The sequence below is a fragment of the Equus caballus genome, chromosome 6 (genome assembly GCF_041296265.1).
Source record: "Equus caballus isolate H_3958 breed thoroughbred chromosome 6, TB-T2T, whole genome shotgun sequence".
Lineage (NCBI taxonomy): Eukaryota > Metazoa > Chordata > Mammalia > Perissodactyla > Equidae > Equus > Equus caballus.
In genome coordinates, this window is record NC_091689.1 from 81029762 (window position 1) to 81054965 (window position 25204).

The window sequence follows — 25204 nt, forward strand, 5'->3', positions numbered from 1 at the left end:
ATTTCTGGAGATTGCACAACAATGTGAATATACTCGACACCACTAAACTGTACGCTTAAAGATAGTTAGGACAGTAAGTTTTATGTTATGGGTGTTTTACCAAAATTAAAAATTCCACTTCTGAGCGTCTATTCAAAGAATATGAAAGCACTAATCCAAAAAGATATACGTACCCTTGTGTTCATTGCAGCATCATTTACAATAGCCAAGATGTGACAATAACCAAAGTGTCCACTGACGAATGGATAAGGAAGATGTGGTGTACAGTCAGGTGCCACAGAATGTTTTGGCCAATAACAGACCACATATATGATGGTGGTCCCATAAGATTAATACCATATAGCCTAGGTGTGTAGTAGGCTATACCATCTAGGTCGTGTAAGTATACCCTATGATGTTTACACAACAATGAAATCACCTAGCCACCCATTTCTCAGAACCTATCCCCATCATTAAGTGACACATGACTCTATATATGCAATGGAATACTACTCAGCCATAAAAAAGCATGAAATCTTGCCATTTGCAACAATGTGGATGGACCTTGAGGGTATTATACTAAGTGAAATAAGTCAGATGGAGAAAGACAAATAGTATATGATTTCACTCATATGTGGAATCTAAAAAACAAACAAAAGCAAACTCATAGATACAGAGAATAGATTAGTGATTACCAGAGGGGAAGAGGGTTGGGGGATGAGTGAAATGGGTGAAAGGGGTCAATTGTATAGTAATAGATGGTAACTAGACTTTTGGTAGTGATTACTGTGTAGTGTACACAGATGTTGAATTATAATGTGGTACACTTGAAATATATAATGTTATATACCAATTTTGCCTCAATAACTTTTTTTTTAATTCAAAAAAGGAGTATTCAGATGTTAGGTGCTGGAAATACTGCAATCAGAAACAAAAGTGATGCAGTTGCAGCAAATAAAAATTTAAGTCAGGTACGCAGAAGAGTGGAGACAAAGTTTGCTAGGCCAAGTGATGAAGAATATTGCAAGCTAACCAATTGCTCGTAAATTCTTCCAGAAAATTGAAGAGGAAGGAACACTTCCCAACTTACTCTTTGAGGCTAGCATTATCCTCATACCAAAATCAGACAAAGACTTAAGAAAATTAAACTATAAACCAATATTCTTCATGAATATAGTCACAAAAATACTTAAAATACTAGAAAATAGAATCAAACAATATATAAAAAAGAAACAACCATGAACAAGTGGGGTTTATACCTAGAATGCAAAGCTGATTCAAAACTGGAAAATTAATAAATGTAATTCACCATATCAACAGACTAAAGAAAAAAAACTGTATGATTATCTCAATATATGCAGAAAAAGCAGTTGACAAAATACAACACTCATTCATGATTTTTTAAAATTTTTTTTCTTTTTTTTTAATTCTTATTTTTTTCGGATGTACATCATATTTCAAATTCTGGATACACTACATCATGTTCACCACCCGAACACTAATAATAGTGCATCAACTCACATGTGACCCTAATCACCCCTTTTGCCTTCCCCCCTCATTCATGATTTCTAACAAAATTCTATAACAAACTAGGAAAAGGGGGTAACTTCCTTAACCTGATAAAGGGAATTTACAAAAAATTTACAGCCAGCATCATACTTAATGTTGAAAGTCTAAAATGCTCTAAGGATTCTGCTTTATTCACTTTTATTCACCATTGTATAGAGATCTTACCCAATGAAATAAGATAAGAAAAGGAAGTAAAAGAGTATAAATTGGGAAGAGAGAAATAAAACAGTTTCCATTTACAGACAAAAAAGATTGTCTATGCAAAGAGAACAGATTAGTTGTTACCAGGGGAAAGGGGAGTTGGGGGGTGGGCACAAAGGGTGAAGTGGTGCACCTACAATGCGACTGACAAACAATAGTGTACAACTGACATTTCACAAGGTTCTAAACTATCATAATCTCAATAAAAAGTTAAAAAAAAAGATTATCTGTGTAAAAACTCCCAAAGAACCTACAATAAAGCTACCGCTGTTTAATGTGTTCATAGGATAGGAGACCAGTATACAAAAATTGAAACCATATTCCTATACCCTAGCAATAAACGGCTGGAAATTGAAATTTAATAAACATAGTACCATTTGCAATTACACTAAAAATGTGAAATAGGTATAAATGTAACAAAGCAAGATCCATACATTGAAAAATATGAAACATTGATGAAAGAAATAAAAGAAAATCTAAATAAATGATGACACTGCCAAGCATAGACAAGAATATAGAGCAACTGGAACTCTCATACATTGCTGGTGGGAATGCAAAATAGTAAAGCCACTTAAGATAACAGTTTGGCAATTTCTTATAAATGTATACTACCATATGACCTAGCAATACCATTTCTAGGTATTTACTCAAGAGAAATGAAAATTTATGTTTATACAAGAACTTATATGTAAATGTTTGCAGTTACTATTCATAATTGCTCCAAACTGGAAACAACCCAAATATCCTTGAACTATGAATGAATGCTTTATGCTAAGACAGATTCAAATGACTACATAGGATATGATTCCATTTATATGGCATTCAGAAAACGGAAAACTATAGGGATGGGAAAGTAATGGCCACAAGGGGCTGGGAGTCAGGGAGGGGTTGTGGCACAGGGGAATTTTTTGAGGAAATGAAATTGTTTTGCATCTGGATTTTGGTGGTGGTTACCCATCTGAATGCTTTGTCAAAACTTAGAAGAGTACACACAAAAAAGTGAATTTTATTGTATGTGAATTTTATTGCACATGAACTTTATCATATGTGAATTTTATGTTAATATTTTAAAATACCTCCAGTCAAAAAGACTACAGGCAGAAGAATCAGATTACCTGGATTTTATTCCTTTATCCATCATACAACAACTATGATCTCAAGGCAAACCTCATAAAGTCTCAATTTCCTCATCTGTGAAATAGGATTCATAATACTACCTATCCATATGGGATTATCATGGGGATTAAATGAGATAATCTACAGATAAACTTTTGCCATAGGTAACAAAGTAAACACTCTAAATGCTACTCTAAATGTGCTTACTATGTGCTATAGGGGTGAAAGGATCAAAGTAAGAGAGTAGGTAGAGAGAGCACCATAATTTGAGCATCTAATCTGGAGCAGGATAGAAACTGAGATGCAGATAATAATAATAGCAAAATGAACACTTGTGTACCCAGCTGAAGAAGCAGAATATCTTTAAATCTTCCCCATATCAATTGCATACATTTCCCAATGCCTGGAGATAACTACTATCCTGAATCTTATTCTCTACACTTTTTTGTTTTTTTGCTGATGAAAATTAGCACTGAGCTAACACAAGCTACTAATCTTCCTCTTTTTGTATGTGAGCCGCCACCACAGCATGGCCACTGACAGATGAGTAGTGTAGGTCCATGCCCAGGAACTGAACCTGGGCTGCCAAAGCAGAATGCACTGAATTTAACCACTAGGCCACTAGGGCTGGCCCATATTCTCTACACTTTTCACACTGTAGTAGACTGAATGAAGTGCCTCCCCCAAAGATATGAGGTCATAATCCCTGGAATGTGTAAATATTATTTTATATGGAAAAAGGGTCTTTGCAGATGTGATTAAATGGATGATCTTGAGGTGGAGAGATTATCCTGGATTATCTAGGTGAGCCTTACTGCCATCACAAATGTCTTTATAAGAGGGAGGCAGAAGGCGAGTTAGTAACAGACACATATAGAGAAGAAGGCCCAATGTGAAAATGGAGCAGAGAGAGATTTGAAGCTGCTAGCCTTGAAGATTGGAGTGATGTGGCCACAGCCAAGGAATGCTGGTAGTCACCAGAAAATGGAAGAGGCAAGGAATGGATTCTCCTCAAGAGAGTCTAGAGAGAGTGCAGCCCTGCTGACATCTTGATTTCAGCTCAATGACGCAGCTTTCAGACATTTGACCTCTGGAACTACAAGAGAATAAATATCTGTTGTTTTATACTACCCAGTTGTGGAAATTTGTTACAGCAGTGAAAGAAACCAGAATATATCACCCCAAGTATCCCTCTTTAACATGAAAATTATTTTGAACTCAGGGCAATTAAGAAGCAGCAAATGGGGGCCAGCTCCGTGGCTAAGTGACTAAGTTTGAGCACTCCACTGCTGTAGCCCAGGGTTTCACCGGTTAGGATGCCCCGCCCAGATATGGCACTGCTCATCAAACCATGCTGAGGCAGCATCCCACATAGCACAACCAGAAGGACCTACAACTAGAATATGCAAGTATGGACTGGGGGGCTTTGGGGAGAAGAAGGAAAAATGAAATAAATAAAAAATAAATAAAGATTGCCAACAGATGTTAGCTCAGGTGACAATCTTAAAAAAAAAAAAAGCAGCAGCAGCAAATGCAGGAAAAGCTCTCTTCACCCCCCTCCTTTTCTGCCCTAAAGGAGATAGATTTATAAGCACCAGAGGAATCTGCAAACAAACCTTAGTCCATTAGTTTCCTGCCATATATTTACCTTCCCACAGTTTGCCACCATTGAAAGCCTAAAACTGCTTTCCTTTGTCCTGTCATTTCTCCACAAACTGTCCTTCATTGAAGATGCTATGTAAGCCCCTTTGAGTTACTCTTCCTTTATGTTTCTCCCATGTGATGTGCACTGCATGTGTTAATAAACTTTTTCTAGGGGCCAATGCAGTGGCATAGTGGTTAAGTTCACATATTCTGTTTCAGTGGCCTGGGGTTCACAGGTTCAGATCCTGGGTGTGGACCTACACACCACTCATCAAGCCACGCTGTGGCAATGTCCCACATGGAAAATAGAGGAAGATTGGCACAGATGTTAGCTCAGGGACAATCTTCCTCACAAAATAAATAAAATAATAAAAATAGTTTTTTAAAAAAGCTTTTCTGTCGTTAATTTGTCTTTTTGTGAAAGAATCCTAGCTGAATACTTAAAATGGGTAGAGGTAAAGTTTTGCCTCCCCTACAGCAGACACATGCACACACACATCTCTAGATAATAGATTGTGTAATTTTGCCTGTTTTTGAATCCTTCTCTATATTCTTTTGTGACTTGCTTTTTTCATCAACATCGTGGTTTTTAGTTTATCCATGTTGATGCGTATCTCTATAGTTCGTTCATTTTCACTGGTATGTGTTCAGTAGTTTATTGCACAAATATACTATAATTTTCTTACTCATTTCTATATTGGTTTGTTTCTAGTTCTTTGCTTTTACAAACGATAACATAAGCATTTTTTAACATGCCTCCTGGTGCACATATGCAAGAATTTCTCTAGAGCTGTGCTGTCCACTATGGTAGCCACTGGCTACATGTAGCTATTGAGCAATTGTAATGAGGCAAGAGTGACAGGAAATACGTTTTAAATTAAATTGAACTAATTGAAATTTTAAAACTAACACGATTCATTTATTGGGAAACTTTTAGGTGTGTTTGGAAGAACTTGGTGTGTGAATCCACTTCTCCAACTGTAAATTCTGTGAAGTTTAAATAGAGATCAAGTATTTCTGGTGAAAATCTAGCATGCAATTTGAGATATACTATAAGTGCAAAATACCTGCTTTCAAAGACTTGGCATGGGAGTAATGTATATATCTCAATAATTTTTATATTGACTAAATGTTGAAATGATAATTTCATTTGGGTTAAATAAGTTATTCAATTAATTTCGCCTGTTCTTTCTACTTTTTATAGTGTGGTTTCTAGGAAATTTAAAGTTACAGGTATAGCTCACATTAAATTTCTACTCAGTAGGGCTATTAGGGTTTATGACTAATATTAGAAAAGTAGGATTATAAGATGTGTGCATCTTTTTTCTTAAAACAATTTTTAGTTATTTATTTTGAGGAAGACTAGCCCTGAGCTAACATCCACTGCCAATCCTCCTCTTTTTTTCCTGAGGAAAACTGGCCCTAAGCTAACATCCACACCCATGTTCCTCCACTTTGTATGTGGGACACCTAACACAGCATGGCTTGACAAGCGGTGCGTACGTAGGTCCACACCAGGGATCCAAACCTGCAAACTCAGGGCTGCTGAAGTGGAACATGTGAACTTAACTGCTGCACCACTGGGCCGGCCCCAAGATGCGTGTGTCTTCAACTTTACTAGATGATACCAAAGTGTTTTCCAAAATAATCACACCAATGTATACTTCCATGGCAAAGTATAAGTATACCTGTTGCTTCACATTCCTGCCAACGTGTGGTATAATTAAACTTTAAAAATGTTGGCCACTCTGGTGGGTGTGAAATTGTAACCATAGGCCCTCTAGGACCAGTTCAAACTGACCTTATCAACAGAAAGTTAAAGTTTCTTTCAAGGGCAACCCAAAAAATGCAAGTCATGTAGCCAAAGCAAGTGCAGAAGAGAAAATCTTGATCTGAAATAACACCCAGAACCAGATTTTCCCCCAAAAGAATCAAAGGACCGGGACATGACTGGAACTTGAAAATCAGACTGTTGGGACCAGCCCGGTGGTGCAGTGGTTAAGTGTGCATGTTCCGCTTCGGCGGCCTGGGGTTCACTGGTTTGGATCCCGGGTGTGGACATGGCACCACTTGGCAAGCCATGCTGTGGTAGGCGTCCCACATATAAAGCAGAGGAAGATGGGCACAGATGTTAGCTCAGGGCCAGTCTTCCTCAGCAAAAAAAAAGAGGAGGATTGACAGCAGACATTAGCTCAGGGCTAATCTTCCTCAAAAAAAAAAGAAAGTCAGACTCTCATCAGAAGTGAGGGGTCAGGAGGTCAGCCCTGTGGCCTAGTGGTTAAGTTCAGCATGCTCTGCTTTGGCAGCCCAGGTTTGCGAGTTCAAATCCCAGGCATGGCCTTATGCCACTCACCAGCCATGCTGTGGCGGTGACCCACGTATAAAGTAGAGGAAGACTGACACAAATGTTAGCTCAGAGCTAATCTTCCTCAAGCAAAAAAAGAGGAAGATTGGCAATAGATGTTAGCTCAGGGCTAATCTTCCTCAGTGAAAAAATATATGTATATTAAAAAAAAAAGAAGTAAGAGGCCCATTGTTTAGGAAGATCCAAAGTTAAAGCCCTTTTCACACCTTACTATAAATGTATAAACCCCTCTAATCAAAACCTGCCCTGCCAGTGATTCTGCATACCAGCCTATTCCCCCTAATCTCTTAAATTTTGCCCCAACCCCTGGATCAGGGAGACAGATTTGAGAGCCTTGCCTCCTGTCTCCTTGCTGATTGACCTTGCAATAAAGCCTTTATCTTCTCTTTTTTTTTCTTTTTTGAGGAAGATTAGCCCTGAGCTAACATCTGCTGCCAATCTTCCTCTTTATGCTGAGGAAGACTGGCCCTGAGCTAACATTCATGCCTATCTTCCTCTATTTTATATGTGGGATGCCTGCCACAGCATGGCTTGCCAAGTGGTGCCATGTCTGCACCCTGGATCCGAACTGGTGAGCCCGGGGCTGCTGAAGGAGAACATGTGCACTTAACCGGGCCGGCCCCGAGATCTCTTTAATGTAGAAAAATTCATCAATCTTTCTCTACCCTGGGGTCATAAAGATATTTTCCTTCACATTTGAGTGTGAGATAGGAAACCAAAATCATTTTTTCAATAAACTTAACCAATTGTCCCAACATCATTTATAGTATTGTCTACTTTACTCTCAGACAGTCAACGCTGGCTCTGTCATTTATCCCATTGTATGGCAGTCTATTTCTGAGCCCTCTGTTTCATGGCCTTATTTATCTATCCCTGTGCCAGTAACACAATGTTTTAACTGGAATCATTTTATAATACATCTTTATATCTGTTAGAGATAGTATCCTACCTTGTTCTCCTTCTTCAGCTTTGTCTTGGCTGTTCTCGGACCTTAGCTCCTCTATTAAATTTTATTATCAACTTGTCATGCTTCATGAGTTCCCTTTCAAGGATTTTGATGGAATTTGCTTTAAATCTATATTTTGGTTTGGGAATCATTGACATAGTTGAGTCTTTCTATTCATGAACATGGTTCATCTCTCAATTTATATAGTCTTTCAATAAGGTTTCATAATTTTCTCTCCATAAAGTTTTATAATTTCCACATAAATGTCTTGCACATTATTTTTTGTTACGTCTAGGTACCTGTTACAGACTGAATGGTTGTGCACCCCCAAAATTCATGTGTTGAAATCCTAATTCCCAATATGATGGTATTAGGAGGTGGGGCCTTTGGTAGGGGGTTAGATCATGAGGGCACAGCCCTCATGAATGGGATTTGTACCCTGGTAAAAGAGACTACAGAGAACTCCCTTACTGCTTCCACCATGTGAGGACACAGCAAGAAGTCAGCAGTCTGCAAACTGGGAGGGGGCTCTCACCCTCTGGTGACCATGCTGCCACCCTGATCTTAGACTTCCAACCTTCAGAATTGTGAGAAATAAATCTGTCTTGTTTATAAGCCACTTAGTCTACGGTACTTTGTTATAGCAGCCCAAACTAACTAAAACAGTACCTATATTTCTATTGATATTATAAATGGTGTATTTTCTTAAAATTTCTGTTTCTTGGTGGGGTATAAAAATGCAGTTGATCTATTGTATTGATCTTATATTCAGCAATCTGTTAGGCCTTCTGGTATAACTATAATATTTTGTAGATTCTTCTGGAATTTTATGTGTGTGTATGTGATAATCAGATCTTTGACAAATAATTATTTGTCAAATCTTTCTAATCCTCATTCTTTTTGTGTCTTTTTGTCTCAGTGTGTTGGCTAGAATTTCCAGAACCATGAGATTAAAAGCAATAATGGTGGGGATCCTTGTCTTTACCCATATTTTACAGGGTATAATTTTAATATTATAGAATTAAGTGTGATGTTTCCTTTAAGTTTTTCATAGTTGCAATTTATCAAGTTAACGGTATTTCCTTCTTTTCCTAGTCTGTTGAAAGATATCATGCATGAATTGAATTTACCAAAATTTTTTTTTTTTACAACTATTGAGTTGATCTCATGGTTTTCTCCTTTAATCTGTTAACATGGTGAATAACACATTAATATGTTTTTTGGAACAAACCTTCAACATGATATATTATCCTTTTTATACTTGCCCTCACTTTTTGTGTTAGTTTCCTGTGGCTGCTGTAACAAATTTCCCCAAACTTGCTGATATAAAAGGACAAAAATTCATTCTGTCACAGTTCCAGAGGCCAGATGTCTGAAATCTGTGTCAGTGGGCTGTGATCAAAGTGTCAGTGGGGCCACACTCCCTTGGGATGCTCTTGGGCAGAATTTATTCCTTGTCTCTTGCAGCTTCTGGTGGCTGCCAGCATTTCTTGGCTGTGGCCACATCACTCCAACCTTTAATGCCAGCAGCTTTAAATCTCTCTGCTTTGTCCTCATGTTGCCTTTTCCCCTATATGTGTCAAATCTCTCTCAGCCTCTTTCTTTTTTTTTAACTTTTTTTTATTTTTAAAGATTTTATTTTTCCTTCTTCTCCCCAAAGCCCCTCAGTACATAGTTGTGTATTTTAGTTGTGGGTCCTTCTAGTTGTGGCATGTGGGATGCTGCCTCAGCATGGCCTGACGAGCGGTGCCGTATCTGCGCCCAGGATCCAAACCAGTGAAACCCTGGGCCACTGAAGCGGAGCACGAGATCTTAATCACTCTGCCATGGGGCCAGACCCTCAACCTCTTTCTTATAAGGACACTTGTGATTGCATTTGGGGCCCATCTGGAAAATCCAGGATAATCTCTTCACCTCAAGACCTTTACCCACATCTGTAAAGATCTCTTTTCCCTATAAGGTGACATTTACATCTTCCCAAGGATTAGGTCCTGATATCATTTTTTGTGGGGGAGGGGATACATGATTTTGGCTATCACACTTTTTTTGTTAATATTTTATTCGGAATTTTTGCACCTTTGTTCATGGGTGATATTAGCATATAACCACTTTTTCATACTGCCTTCAAATGGTTTTAATATCATAAAAATGTTTACAAAGAATTTCCTACTTTTCTCTGAAAAAGTTTGTATAAGATTGATTACATATTTTTTTTCTAGACAATGTCCCATTTCACTTAAGCTTTTCAAGTTACTATCCCTAACTTATACTTAATATTCTATTTTCTCTTATTGTCTTTTGAATCTCTGCTGTATCTATTGTTATATCAACCTTTTCACCCTTAATAGTGTTTATGTGTGCCTTCTGTTTTCTTGATCGACTGTTACAAAGATTGTTCAATTAGACTTCTCAAAGAATCATCTTTCAGCTTTTTTAAGCCTCTTCGTTGTATTTTTCTTTTCTATTTCATTAATTTATCCTCTTAATTTCTTTTTTTTTTGAGCAAGATTAGCCCTGAGCTAACATCTGCCACCAATCCTCCTCTTTTTGCTGAGGAAGACTGGCCCTCAGCTAACATCCGTGCCCATCTTCCTCTACTTTATTTGTGGGACGCCTGCCACAGCATGGCTTGATGAGTAGTGCTAGGTTTGCACCTGGGATCTGAACCGGCGAACCCCGGGCTGCCAAAGTGGAGCATGAGAACTTAACCACTATGCCACCAGGCTGGCCCTATTTTTTATTTTTTGTAGCTTGAAAATGATATATCGAAGTGTAGTTTTGGGGGCATTTATTCTGCTTGATGTACTCTGAGATTCCTGCATCTGTGATTTGGTGTCTGACGTTAATTTGAAGAAATTCTCAGTAATTATTTCTCCCAATAATACTTCTGTTCCTTTCTCCTCTTCTCTTTCTGATATTCCCATTACACATTTGTTACACCTTTTGTAGTTGTTCCACAGTAACCTTGGATATTCTGGTTTTTTCAGTCTTTGTTCTCTCTGCTGTTCAGTTTTGGAAGTTTCTCTTGTCATATTCTCAAGCTCAGAGATTCTTTCTTCAGCCATATCCAGTCTACTAATAAGCCCAGCAAAAGCATTCTTCATTTCTGTTATAGTGTCTTTAATCGCTAGCATTTCTTTTTGGTTCTTTCTTAGGATTTGCATCTCTCTGCTTACATTATCCATCTGTTCTAGAATACTGTCTACTTTTTCCATTAGAGCCCTTAGCATATTAACCATTATTATTTTTTTATTGAGTTCATAATAGTTTACATCATTGTGAAATTTCAGTTGTACATATTTCTTGTCTGTTACCACACAAGTGCTCCCCTTCACCCCCTGTATCCACCCGACACCCCACTCCCCCTGGTAACCACTGAACTGTTTTCTTTGTCCATGTGTTTGTTTATATTCCACATATGAGTGAAATCATTTGGTGTTTGTCTTTCCCATTCTGGCTTATTTCGCTTAACATAATACCCTCCAGATCCATCTATGTTGTTGCAAATGGGATGATTTTGTCTTTTTTATGGCTGAGTATTATTCCATTGTATACATATATATATATATATATATATACCACATCTTCTTTATCCAATCATCAGTCACTGGGCACTTGGATTGTTTCCATGTCTTGGCTATTGTGAATAGTGCTGCAATGAACATAGGGGTACATATGTTACTTTGGATTGTTGATTTCAAGTTGTTTGGGTAGATATCCAATAGTGGGATAGCTGAGTCATATGGTATTTCTATTTTTAGTTTTTTGAGAAATGTCCATATCGTTTTCCATAGTGGCTGCACCAGTTTGCATTCCCACCAGCAGTGTATGAGTGGTCCCTTTTCTCCACATCCTCTCCAACATTTGTTGTTGTTGTTGGTGGTGGTTTTAAAGGTTGGCACCTGAGCTAACAATTGTCGCCAATCTTTTTTTTTTTTTTTCTGCTTTATCTCCCCAAATCCCCCCGGTACATAGTTGTATATCCTAGTTGCAGGTCCTTCTAGTTGTGGCATGTGGGACGCCACCTCAACGTGGCCTGATGAGCAGTGCCATGTCCGCGTCCCGGATCCGAAACAGCGAAATCGTGGGCCGCTGGAGCAGAGTGCACAAACTTAACCACTCAGCCACAGGGCCGGCCCTGTTGTTTTTTTGTCTTGGTGATTATAGCCATTCTAAGAGGTATAAGGTGATATCTCATTGTAGTTTTGATTTGCATTTCCCTAATAATTAGTGATGTTCCACATCTATTCATGTGCCTGTTGGCCATCTGTATATCTTCCTTAGAAAAATGTATGTTCATATCCTCTACCCATTTTTTCATAGGGTTGTTTGTGTTTTTTTTGCTGAGTTGTGTGAGTTCTTTATATACTTTGGAGATCAACCCCTTGTCTGATAAATGATTTTCAAATATTTTCTCCCAGTTGGTGGGTTGTCTTTCCATTTTGTTCATGGTTTCCTTTGTTTTGCAGAAGCTTTTTAGTCTGATGTAGTCTCATTTGTTAACTTTTTCTTTTTTTCCCTTACCCTAATAGACATGGTATTCAAAAAGACGTGGCTAAGACCAATGTCAAAGAGTGTACTGCCTATATTTTCTTCTAGGGTTTTTATAGTTTCAGTTCTTACATTCAAATCTTTAATCCATTTAGAGTTAATTTTTGTGTATAAGCATTATTATTTTAAATTTCTAGTCTGATAATTCCAAATCCCTGCCATGTCTGGTTCTCATGCTTGCTCTGTCTCTTCAAATTGTGCTTTCTGCCTCTTAGCATGCTTTATAATTTTTTATTGAAAACTGTACGTGATGTACTTGGCGAAAGGAACTCTGGTAAATAGGTCTTTAGTGATGTTGTGGTAAGGTAGAGGAGAAGGAGAAATGTTTTATAATCCTATGATTAGGTCTCAGTCTTTTTGAAAGCCTGTGCACTTCACCAGTGCTTCCCAGTTTTTCCCCCCTTAGGTGGGACAGGATGGCTAAAGGGAGCTGGAGTGGGGTATTTTCCCTCCCCCAGGTAGATTAGGCTCTGATAAAACCCCAGCAGGTTAGCCTCTGGTTAAGTAGTTTCTCCTGAGGGCAGCCCTTGTTAAAAAGAACAGGCTGCTCTGGTGTATTTCAGAATGTTTACTCTTCCCCTCCTCCTGCCAGAAGCACAAGGGGATTTTTCTCTGCTATTTACAGTGAGAACCGGTTGGAGTTCTTGGAGGTAAAACTCACACAAGCGTGGGGGTGTCCCCTGTGATTGGGTCTCCTTGGAGCTTTTAACTCTCAGAATTGTCTACACTGAACCTCCAGCAATTTTCCTACCCCAGCACTGGTTCCCACAGCAGTTTCTGCTTATGAGTTCTTTCCTCTAGTAACTGATGACTCCCTGTCCTCGCCTGCCTATCTCTCCAATCTTGAGAACAGTGGTTTGACCCATGTCCTCACCTCTCTCATGGATCCAAGAACAGTTGTTGATTTTTCAGTCTGTCCAGCTTTGTTCTTGTTAGGATGGGGTGGTGACTTCCAAGCTCCTTACATGCAGAAATGGAAATCATAAGTCTCCTGACAGGATAATCTTTTCAACAAATGCTTTTGGAATAATTGCACATCCATATGCCAAAAATTTTTTTTAAAAGAGAACTTTTATTCCTGTCTCACACAATATTAAAAAAACTAAGTCATATGGATCATAGACCTAAGTGTAAAACCTAACACTATAAAATTAAGAAAAAATAGAAGAAAATATTTGTAACTTTGGATTAGGCAAAGATTTCTTGTAAATGACACCACAGGCATAATCAAAAACAAATTGATAACTTGAGTTTCACAAAAATTTAAAACTTCTGCTCTTTGAAAAACACTGTTAAGAGAAGGAAAAGTCAAGCCACAGACTGGGAGTAAATATTTGCAAATCGCGGAAATACAAACTGGTACAACTTTTCTGAACTGAAATTTTTCATTACTTGACAAAACTACACATATACTTACATTACAACCCAGCAGCTTGCTTCTAAGGAATCTACCCTGAAAGTACACATTTAACCACATGAAAATATAAATGCACAAAGTTATTCATTGAAGCAAGGCTTGTAATTGCAAAATATTGCAAAAAACCTAAATATACATACATATGAGGGTAACTGAATTAACGATGGTATGCCCACACAATGGATTATGGTGCAGATAGAAAAAAGAATGAGGAAGATCTCTTTGAACTGATATGAAGTGATCTCCAGGACATCCAGTTTAAGGGAAAAAAGTAAAGAAAAAAAGAACATCTATGGTATGCTACCCTTTGTGTAAGAAAGAGGAATTATAAGAAATTACATATCAATCTACTCATTTATGCAAAAGAAACACAAGAAGGATAAGCTAGTTGCTAGAGAGATTGGTTATATACAGGATGTATTGGGGAAAAGGTAGAAAGAAAGGAGGAATAAGAATGGGGCAACAGGGATGAGGAAGGAGTTACATTATTCGAACTATACCTTTTTGTATAACTCTGATTTTTATCACCATAGTAATGTTTCACATACCCTTCACATACTCAATAAATAAACTCTTGAAACCAACCAGTGTATGGGGTGACAAGAAATGGATACAAATACTAACAACTGAACCTAACTGTGTACAGATGAATAACATAGCCACACTAAGAAGAAAAGTAGTAGCCAGTAACTTTGGAAAACAACATCTTGACTGAATAATGTAAGGTTAAATACAGAAGAATGGTACGCAAATGCTGTACTAGTCAGTAAATGTGTTTCTTGCAGGGATATGAGTTAGCAATTTGGATAGTACTCTATGTGTACACTAGATATGAACAAATAAGTAAATATATTGTAGATAATAAGAACTGGGTTTTTCACTCTTGGAGAAAGAAATTACAAATAAGGAATAAGAAATGACCAAAATAATCCCTGTGGTACAAGACTGGAATCTGAACTATCACTATAAAGTCATGTTTTAAATATATATGCCTATATATATACATGGGTTAAAACACATGCATATATCTCCTAGCTCTATTTGCTGAGAAGGGCTGGAAGAAATGACACTCTGGTAGTAATGAACACACCTAGCCCCAGATCTTAATTTCTAAACATCATTCGCCAATAAAAGCAACCAGGGCTTTTGGAAAAGTTGTTGATTCCAGGACTGGGCAGGGAATGTACAAGATGATCCTGGAACATCTTATGGTTTCAAAAAATAGTGAAATGCAGATAGAGATAGATGGATAGATAGATAGATAGATAGCCACTTGTTGAAAGGACACAGGAGTCCTGAAGGAGCTCCTAATGGCCAAATCTGGAACAATGGAAGCCACACACACACTCAAAAAATAATATTATTGAATTATAACCTACAGGATAGAATAAATATCTATGAGTCTATATCAGTGTAAGTAATTATCAGGTAAATAAAAAAGTGGAAGAGGTAGGTTTTCCTTGCAGTAGATTTCCTATTCATAAATGTGGAAGAAGGAAATAGGAAATTACCATTAGGTAAATAGCACAGTAGTAATTGTTGCTGGCAATATCTACCAGTGGATTCCAAAATTATTGGACAAAAATTTGGGAAGACACAGAGTGTGCACAGTCTCAAAGTATCTTCCCCAAGGTATTTATTAACTACAAAGATAACCTTACAGTGAACAAACCTCTATAACCAAATGATCAAGGTCAACACTAGTCATAATGCAAAACCCTGTAATATGATTTACTAACACAGATCATTTCTGGGGTTTTCTTGCCCCCCCAAAATGTATAATTTCAATCCAATCATGAAAAATAATTAAAGAAGCCCAAACTGAGAGAGATTCAAAAAATAATATTATTTGAAAATATCAAGGTCATAAAAGGCAATGAATGACCAAGGAAATGATACAGACTGCAAGAAACTAAGGAGAAACAAGTAAATGCTATATGAGGCCCTGGATAGGATCCTGTTACGGAAAGATGACATGAGTGGGAAAACTTGTAAAACTGAAATGAGATCTTTAGTTAATAGTATTGTATCAATTTTAATTTTCTGAGTGACTGTTGTACTATGGTTATATAGGATGTTAAACATTAGGGGAAACTGGGTTAAAATATATGGAAATTCTGTGCTATTTTTGTGGCTTTTCTTTAAGTCCAAAAGTAATTTGAAATTAAAAACTTAAAGAAAAAACCCATTTTGCATTATTTATTAAAGTGGAATCTATGCATGCTTGATTGCTCAGCAATTTCATTCATAGATGAAATGCATGCACACGTGTATCAAAAGATATTCGTAAAAATGTTTATAGCAATATTGTTTGTAGTAGACAAAAATAGCAGAATGGATAAAGTCATAAAATGGAACGACAGTAATGAAAATTAATGAACTATATCTTCATATAAAGAATACCATGAACTTAGTATTAAGCAAAAGAAGCCAGACATTAAAGAATATATACTGTATGATTCCATTTATCAGGCAAAACCAACCTACAGTGTTAAGGGTCAAGATAATAGTTGTCTTTGGGGGAAATGAGGAGGTTTCTGTAGTTCAGATAATACTTTTTTGTAATTTTTGGGTTTGTTCACTTTGTGATAATTGTTTTTTTTTTTTTTTTTTTTTGAGGAAATTAGCCCTGAGCTAACATCTGCTGCCAATCTTCCTCTACTTTATATGTGGGACGCCTACCACAGCATGGCTTGCCAAGCGGTGCCATGTCTGCACCCAGGGTCCGAACTGACAGCCCAGGCCACCAAAGCAGAACGTGTGCACTTAACCACTGTGCCACCGGACCAGCCCCTCCATTGAATTTTTAAATTGTGAGTTTTTACTTATATTTACTATAATTTTTTAAAGTTTTTATTTTTTTAATTTTTTTCCCTTTTTCTCCCCAAAGCTCCCCAGTACATAGTTGTATATTCTTCGTTGTGGGTCCTTCTAGTTGTGGCATGTGGGACGCTGCCTCAGCGTGGTTTGATGAGCAGTGCCATGTCCGCGCCCAGGATTCGAACCAACAAATCACTGGGCCGCCTGCAGCGGAGCGGGCGAACTTAACCACTCGGCCACGGGGCCAGCCTCTTTTTTAAGTTTTTAAAAGGAGAATTCAACCTATCCTTCCACCCTAGATGAAGTAACATGGACTAGATTTATCCTCTTATCTGAAACAACTAAAAGAAGGCCATCTAAAAGGATTAATAGAAACAGTCCCCAGAGCTCACAAAAGGAGGAGGGATATTTTCTGTCCCCAGCTGGAGTAGAGAACTTAATCCAAGGAATAACTGGTAGAGTACTCAGAAACTTTTTTGCCTCAGTAATGGAGGCAAAATTAGCCATAAGGAAAATGCTGCTATAGTTGATAATGAACTTCTTAATCTCAAGTTCCTGTGCCCAGTGCACAGTAAGCCAATCACTGACACATCAGTGCTTGGAGATGGAGAAAGATTATTTGAATTGGCCAAAATGAGAAGGCAAGAGGATAGGTTCTCTCAAATCTGCCTTAATAAGAGAAGGAAACTGGGGCTGGCCTGGTGGTGCAACGGTTAAATTCTCACATTCCGCTTCGGCAGCCCAGGGTTCTCCGGTTCAGATCCTGGGTGCGCACGCGGTACTCCTTGGCAAGCCTTGCTGTGGTAGGTGTCCCACATATAAAGCGGAGGAAGATGGACACAGATGTAGCTCAGGGCCAGTCTTCCTCAGCAAAAAGAGGAGGATTGGCAGCACATGTTAGCTCAGGGCTAATCTTCCTTAAAAAAAAAAAAAGAGAGAGAGAGAAAGCAGGGGATTTCATGGAGCTAAGGGACTTGGCAGGAGGAGTTTTGGAGAAACAAAGGTGTAATCCCTGTTTCTTTGCTCCAGATAAGCCCTTGGGCAATGTGACTTCAGGGCATCAATGGCAGCTGGGGGCTGGTTATCTGGTAATTGTTATTTCCTTGAAGGCATTCTTTTTCTTCTGTAAAACAAACTTATAAATCCTCCCTGACTCATGAGTCACCCCTCAGAGTAAACAAGAAAACATCGAATTGACAAGATTAACTTCTTTTCATCTATATCTGTGTTGGGAACAAGATGGAAAGGTAATCTTATTGAATATTTCCAGTAATCCTCAGGTACCCAGCTTCATAGTCTCACCAGCAATGCACAAAGAAAGATTCAAAAGGATCAAACTACTTCTACATAACTGTTTTCTAAAAGTTTGAGAATATTTATAGAATTAGAAAAATATCCAGCACCTAAGAAGACAGAATTTACAATATCTGACATCCAATAAAAAAATATCAACAGCCACATGCAAAAAAATGAAAATAGATCATTTATCTTATACCATACACAAAAATTAACTCAAAGTGGATTAAAGACCTGAATCTAAGACCTGAAACCATAAAACTCCTAGAAGAAAACATGGGGCATACACTCTTTGACATCATCCTTAGCAGTATCTTTTTGAATATCATATCTCTTCAGGCAAGGCAAACAAAAGAAAAAATAAACAAATGGGTCTACATCAGACTAAAACACTTCTGCACAGAAAAGGAAACCATCAACAAAATGAAAAGACAACCTAACAATTGGGAGAAGATATTTGCAAAGTATGTATCCAATAAGGGGTTAACATCCAAAATATATAAACAACTCATACAACTCAACAACAACAACAAAAAACCCAATTAAAAATGGGCAGAGGATCTGAACAGACATTTCTTCAAACAAGATATACAGATGGCCAACAGGCACATAAAAAGATGTTCAACATCATTAACTATCAGGGAAATGCAAATCAAAACTACAATGAGATATCACTTCACTCCCATCAGAATGGCTATAATTAACAAGACAGGAAACAATAAGTGTTGGAGAGGATGTGGAGAGAAGGGAACTCTCATACACTGCTCATAGGAGTGCAAACTGGTGCAGCCACTATGGAAAACAATATGGAGATTCCTCAAAAAATTAAGAATAGGCCTACCAAATGACACAGCTATTCCACTGCTGGGGGTTTATCCAAAGAAGATGAAAACACAAATGCATAAAGATACATGAACCCCTATGTTCATTGCATCATTATTCACAATAGCCAAGACTTGGAAGCAAACTAGGTGCCCATTAAGGGAAGAATGGATAAAGAAGATGTGGTATATATACACAAAGAAATACTACTCAGCCATAAGAAATGATGAAATCTGGCCATTTGTGACTACATGGATGGAAATAAGTCAGAGGGAGAAAGTCAAATAGTGTATGATCTCACTCATAAATAGAAGATAAAAACAACAGGGCTGGCCCGTGGTGTAGTGGTTAAGTTCAGGCACTCTGTTTTGGTGGCCTGGGGTTTGCAAGTTGGGATCCTGGGTGTGAACCTAGGACCACTTGTCAAGCCACACTGTGGTGGCATCCCACATAAAATAGAGGAAGATTGGCAACAGATGTTAGCTCTGGGCCAATCTTCCTCACACACACAAAAAACAACAATGACAAACAAACACATAGAAACAGAGATTAGATTGGTGGTTACCAGAGGGGATGGGAGGTGGGAGGAGGGGTAAAAGGGGTGATTAGGCACGTGTGTGTGTGTGTGTGTGTGTGGTGATGGATTGTAATTAGTCCTTAGGTGGTAAACATGATGTAATCTACCCAGAAATTGACATATATAACCATGTACACCTGAAATTTATATGTTATAAAGCAATGTTACTGCAATAAAAAAATTCAAATTAAGAGTGTATAACTTTATGATGTTATTTGTAATCCCCATGGTAACCACAAAGCAAAGAAGTATACAATATGTACAAAAAGGAAATGAGAAAGGAATTAAAACATTTTACTAAAAAAATCAACTAAACAAAAAGGATGGCAATAATTCAAAAGATGAGAAGAAAAAAGCTATAATGCAAATAGAAAACAAATAACAAAATGAAAAATGTTAAATCACTTATCAGTAATTAGTTTATTTTTTTTTAGGAAGATTAGCCCTAAGCTAACTGCTGCCAATCCTCCTCTTTTTGCTGAGGAAGACTGGCCCTGAGCTAACATCTGTGCCCATTTTCCTCTACTTTATATGTGGGATGCCTACCACAGCATGGCTTGCCAAGCAGTGCCATGTCCGCACCTGGGATCCAAACCGGCGAACCCCGGCCGCTGAAGCAGAACGTGGGCACTTAACAGCTGCACCACCAGGCTGGCCAGTAATTGCTTTAAATGTAAATGGATTAAACCATTTTATCAAAAGATAAGGCTTGGTAGAACAGATTTTTAAAAACTGTGATCCACCATATGCTGTTTATAAGAGACTAACTTCAGTTCCAAAGACCCAAAGAGGTTGAAAATGAAACGATGGCAAAAGAGATTCCATGCAAACAATAACAAAAAAAAAAAAAAGAGCTGAGTGGCTATGTCAATAAAAGACAAAATAGACTTTAAATCAAAAAAGATTACCAAAGAATATAATAAAAAGTTCAATATAGCAAGAAGATGTAACAATTATAAACATTCATGCATTTAATAATAGACATTCAAAACACAAGAGCAAAACTTGATGGAATTAAAGGGAGAAATAGATAGTTCTACAATAGTGGGAGACTTCAATACTTTATTTTCAAAGATTTTTTATTTTTTTCTTTTTTCTTCCCAAAGCCCCCAGTACATAGTTGTATATTCTTCATTGTGGGTCCTTCTAGTTGTGGCATGTGGGACACCACCTCAGCATGGTTTGATGAGCAGTGCCATGTCCACACCCAGGATTCGAACCAACGAAACACTGGGCCACCTGCAGCGGAGCATGCGAACTTAACCACTCTGCCATGGGGCCAGCCCCAATACTTTATTTTCAATAATGGATACAACCACCAGACAGAAGTGAAGTTAGAAAATGGAGACCTTGAACAATACAATAAACCATTTAGATATAATAGATGTACACAGAATATATAATTTTCTCAAGTGCATGTGCAACATTCTCCAGGATACCATATGTTAGGCCACAAAACAAATCTCAATATATACAAAAACATACAGGGCCAGTCCAGTGGCACAGCAGTTACGTGCACACGTTCTGCTTCGGCAGCCTGGGGTTCACTGGTTCAGATCCCAGGTGCAGACATGGCACCGCTTGGCAAGCCATGCTGTGGTAGGCGTTTCACATATAAAGTAGAGGACGATGGGCAGGGATGTGAGCTCAGGGCCAGTCTCCTCAGCAAAAAAGAGGGGGACTGGCAGCAGATGTTAGCTCAGGGCTAATCTTCCTAAAAAAAAACCCCCAAAAATGCAAAGTATCTTTTCCAACAATGAGATGAAGTTAGAAATCAATCACAGAAGGAAAACTGGAAAATTCACAAATGTGTGGAAATTAACACATTCTTAAACAACAAGAGGGTCAAACATGAAATCACAAGGGAAAATAGAAAATACTTATAAATGAAAATGAAAGCACAGCATACCAAAAACTATGGGATGTAGCAAAAGCAGTACTAGGAAGGAAATTTATAAGGATAAACATTTATGTGAGAAAAAGAAGAAAGATCTCAAGTCAGTAACCTAACTTTACACCTTAAGGAACTAGAAAATGAGTAATAAATTACACACAAAGCTAAGTAGAAGGGAAGAATTAACAAAGATTAGAGCAGACATAAATAAAAGAGTACAGAAAATCAATGAAACAAAAAGTTGTTTCTTCCAAAAAAATCAACAAAATTGCAAACTTTGAGGTATATTGATTAAGAAAAAAGAGAAGACTCGAATTCCTAAAACCAGAAATCAATGTGGGGACATTTTTACTGGTTCTACAGAAATAAACAGTATTATAAGAGGATATTATGTACAATCTTATGCCATGAAATTGGATAACCTAGATCAAATGGAAAAAATCCTAGAAACATAAAGTATATGAAGACTGAATAATAAAGAAATATAAAATCTAAATAGACTTATAACCAGGAAGGAGAGTGAATCAGTAATACTAAAAAACTCCCAACAAAGAAAAGCCTAGACCAGATGGCTTCACTGGTGAATTCTATCAAACTGGAGAGTTGACATGACGCTGAGATAGCCCAGTGAAAGTGTATTGCTGGCCTTGCCAGCTGAAAGCAAACTGCTTCTGGTGGTCATTATTGACAGATATGGAGAAAAATCATTCGCCAGATTAGTAGAGGCACACTGGGTACTAGAGGATGTGTTAATTCGCTCAAGCAGTGAAACTACATCTGGTACGTCAGCTGCAATAGGATCACCACCTGGTTAATTTTACAGTACAGCTCAGATGATGGTTAGCTTTTTTTTTTTTTTTAGCAATAAAGTATCTTTTAATTAAGGCATGTACATTGTTTTTAGACATAATGCTCCTGCACACTTAATAGACTACAGGATAGTGTAAACATAACTTTTATATGCACTGTGAAGCCAAAAAATTCATGTGACTCTCTTTATTGCAATATTCACTTTATTGTGGTGTTCTGGAACTGAATCTGCAATATCTCTGAGGTATGCCTATAACCCACTGTCATTCTCCAAGATCCGTCTGTCTTCTGCACTGGCCAAATAAGCAAATTGAATGAGGATGGTGGGAACCATCACTCCTGCATCTTTCCTTGGTTGTGACACTTATCTCTGCAATCCCTCTAGAAATGCAGTATTGCTTTGGTTCACTATTGTCCCAGGCAGAGGTAGTTTTAGTGGTTTTCCCACCATAATTGGCATTTCCCACCATAATTGCCCTCCACTCTAACATTCCAATCTCTCTAAGCATTTGAATTCTTTCTTCTGCATTAAACCAAGGCAAATCTGGCATTTCTAACTCACTCAGTATGGGCAACCTTTTGGTCCATGTTTCAGCCAACCAAACAACCAAACTCTTAGAACCCTTTCTAATTCCCCAAGCTGTAATATTACATGCAGAATCTCTGCTTAATGAGCCCATATCAGTAAATTCAACCTTATCCAACTTTATGTCTCTTTTACTATTATCCTGCACCCGTAACGTCTATTCCCACATATATTCCCTTGATTTCTGTCTGTAAAAGTCGGAAAACTCAAGTAGTTCTTTTGGAGTGTAGTGCACTTCCTCATGGATCACACTTTCAACCTTATCTTTAGTGGCCTATTGGAATTTGAGTCTAGTTACAGGTCTAGAAACAAAGGGGTGTAGTAGGGATGGTTTCTGAGGAAAATCAGTGCTGTCTTTTATGGCAACTGCCTCAGGAGAGGTTGTTACAGTTTCCTCAGGCAATGCAGGGTTAATCCACTCAGACAGGGGTGGAGAGGCTGCTCCCTCTCTATTGGAGAGGCTACTCCTGTTGGGGGTGGGGGGGGGGAAGGTCGAGAGGCTGCTGCTTTGGCAAAGAACACTCTTCAGAATTTAGTGGCTCAATGTCCCAAGCTTTATCAGGGCCTTCCCACATATCCCCATTCCAGCTTTCAGGAGCCCATTCCTTCCCAATCAATGCCCTCACTTTAATATTAGCCACCAAGTGAGACTGGGACATCAACTTGCTTTGTAATTCAGTCAGTCAGAGAATGAGCTACTTGGTTTAATTTTCAGCAATCTCAGTTATGCAGCTATAGGAGATAAGGGTCTCCTTCAGGGCACACATAAAGACTTTCAGGTCATTTACGTGGCACTTGAGCTGAGACTTCGAATCCCTGGGCTCATCCTTTTCTTTCCCTACTTTGTCTGGTGGCATTAGGAGCAACCAACCTATCTCATTATGTTTGTTAGTTTGCCAAAAATATTTGAAAATATCATATAAACGGTCATCCAGATTCTTGCTTCCTATAAGCAGTTGGTTAGGAGTATCAAATGGTGCTATTTTGCATTTCTTAATTGCCAGATCATGCCAAGGACTATCAGTGCTCTCTTTAATACTGGAAATCTAATCAGATTAGAGAGTCAATTCTAGAAATCCCAGATCCAATTCAGAAAACTCATCCTTGAGACTCTGCTTTTCCAGAACCACTCTTGGTACCAAAACCACTATCGTAGTATTAGCCAGGGTTCTCCAGAGAAACAGGACCAAAACAGAGAGGCAGAAAGAAAGAGACAGAGACACAGAGAGATTTATTATAAAGAATTGGCTCACATGACTATGGAGGCTAAGAAGTCTCACAATCTCTAGTTGGCAAGCTAGAGACCCAGGAAAGCCTATGGTGTAGTTCTAGTCCCAAAGTCAGCAGGCTCCAAACCCAAGAAGAGCTGATGATTCAGTTCAAGTCTGAAGGTGGGAAAAGACTGATGCCCCAGTTCAAGGGAGTTAGACAAGTGGAGTTCCCTTTTATCAGACTTTTTGTGCTGTTTAGGTTTTTAATTGGATGAAACCCACCCACATTAGGGAAGGCATTTTGCTTTACTCAGTCTATTGATTCAAGTGTTAATCTTATCAAGAAACATCTTCATAGACATACCCAGAATAATATTTGACTAAATGTGTGGCCCAGTCAAGTTGATATGTAAAATTAACCATCACAACTATCAACAGAGTAAAAGATAATACACAGAATGGAAGAAAATATTTGCAAATTGCATATCTGATAAGTGATTAATATCCAGAATATATAAAGAATTCCTGCAACTCAGCAAGAACAAACCCAGTCCCAAAATAGGCAAAGGACTTGAATACACATTTCTCCAAAGAATAAAAACACATGGTCAACAAGCATATGAATAGATGTTCAATATCACTAATCATTAAGGAAATGCAAATCAAATCCACAATGAGATACTTCACACCTATTATGATGCTTATTATCAGAAAAAAAACCCACAGAAAATAATAAGTGTTGGTGAGAATGTGTAGAAATTGGGACCTTTGTGCACTGCTGATGAGAATGTAAAATGGTGCAGCTACTATGGAAAACAGTACAGCGGTTTCTCAAAAAATTAAAAAGAGAATTACCATACGATTGAGAAATTCCACACCTGGGTATATAAAGAACTGAAAGCAGAGACTTAAACAGATATTTGTACTCCTATGTTCATTGCAGCACTACTCACAATAGCAGAGAGGTGGAAGTAGCCTAAGTGTCCATTGATGAATGAATGGATAAACAAAATGTCATATATACATACTATGGAATATTGCTTAACCTTAAAAAGAAAGGAAATTCTGACACATGCTACAACACAGTTGAACTTTGAAGACACGCTAAGGGAAATATACCAGGTACAAAAGGACAAATGCTTTGATTCCACTTATATAAGGTATCTAGCATAGGCAAATTCATAGAGACAGAAAGTAGATAGGTTGCCAGGGTTTGGGGGGAAAAGGGAATGTGTAGTCATTGTTTAATGGATCAGAGTTTCTGTTTGGGATGATGAAAAAGTTCTGAAACTAGACAGTCATGATGGTTACACAACATTATATATATACTTAATGCCACTGAATTGTACCATTAAAAATCGTTAAAATTGTAAATTTTATGTTATGTATATTTTACTAAA

General features: G+C 37.9%; 2 protein-coding genes across 2 annotated transcripts in view; one reads left to right on the forward strand and one right to left on the reverse strand.

The window, feature by feature from the left end:
- LARP4 (La ribonucleoprotein 4) overlaps positions 1–25204 on the forward strand; it is a 179065-nt gene that overhangs the window by 78965 nt on the left and 74896 nt on the right. The window contains exon 2 of the mRNA XM_070271388.1: positions 16408–16601. The gene's annotated coding sequence lies outside the window, so the exon portion shown is untranslated. The remainder of the gene's footprint in view (positions 1–16407; positions 16602–25204) is intronic.
- Positions 1–25204, reverse strand: part of FAM186A (family with sequence similarity 186 member A) — a 74952-nt gene that overhangs the window by 43259 nt on the left and 6489 nt on the right. The gene's annotated exons all lie outside the window — the stretch shown is intronic.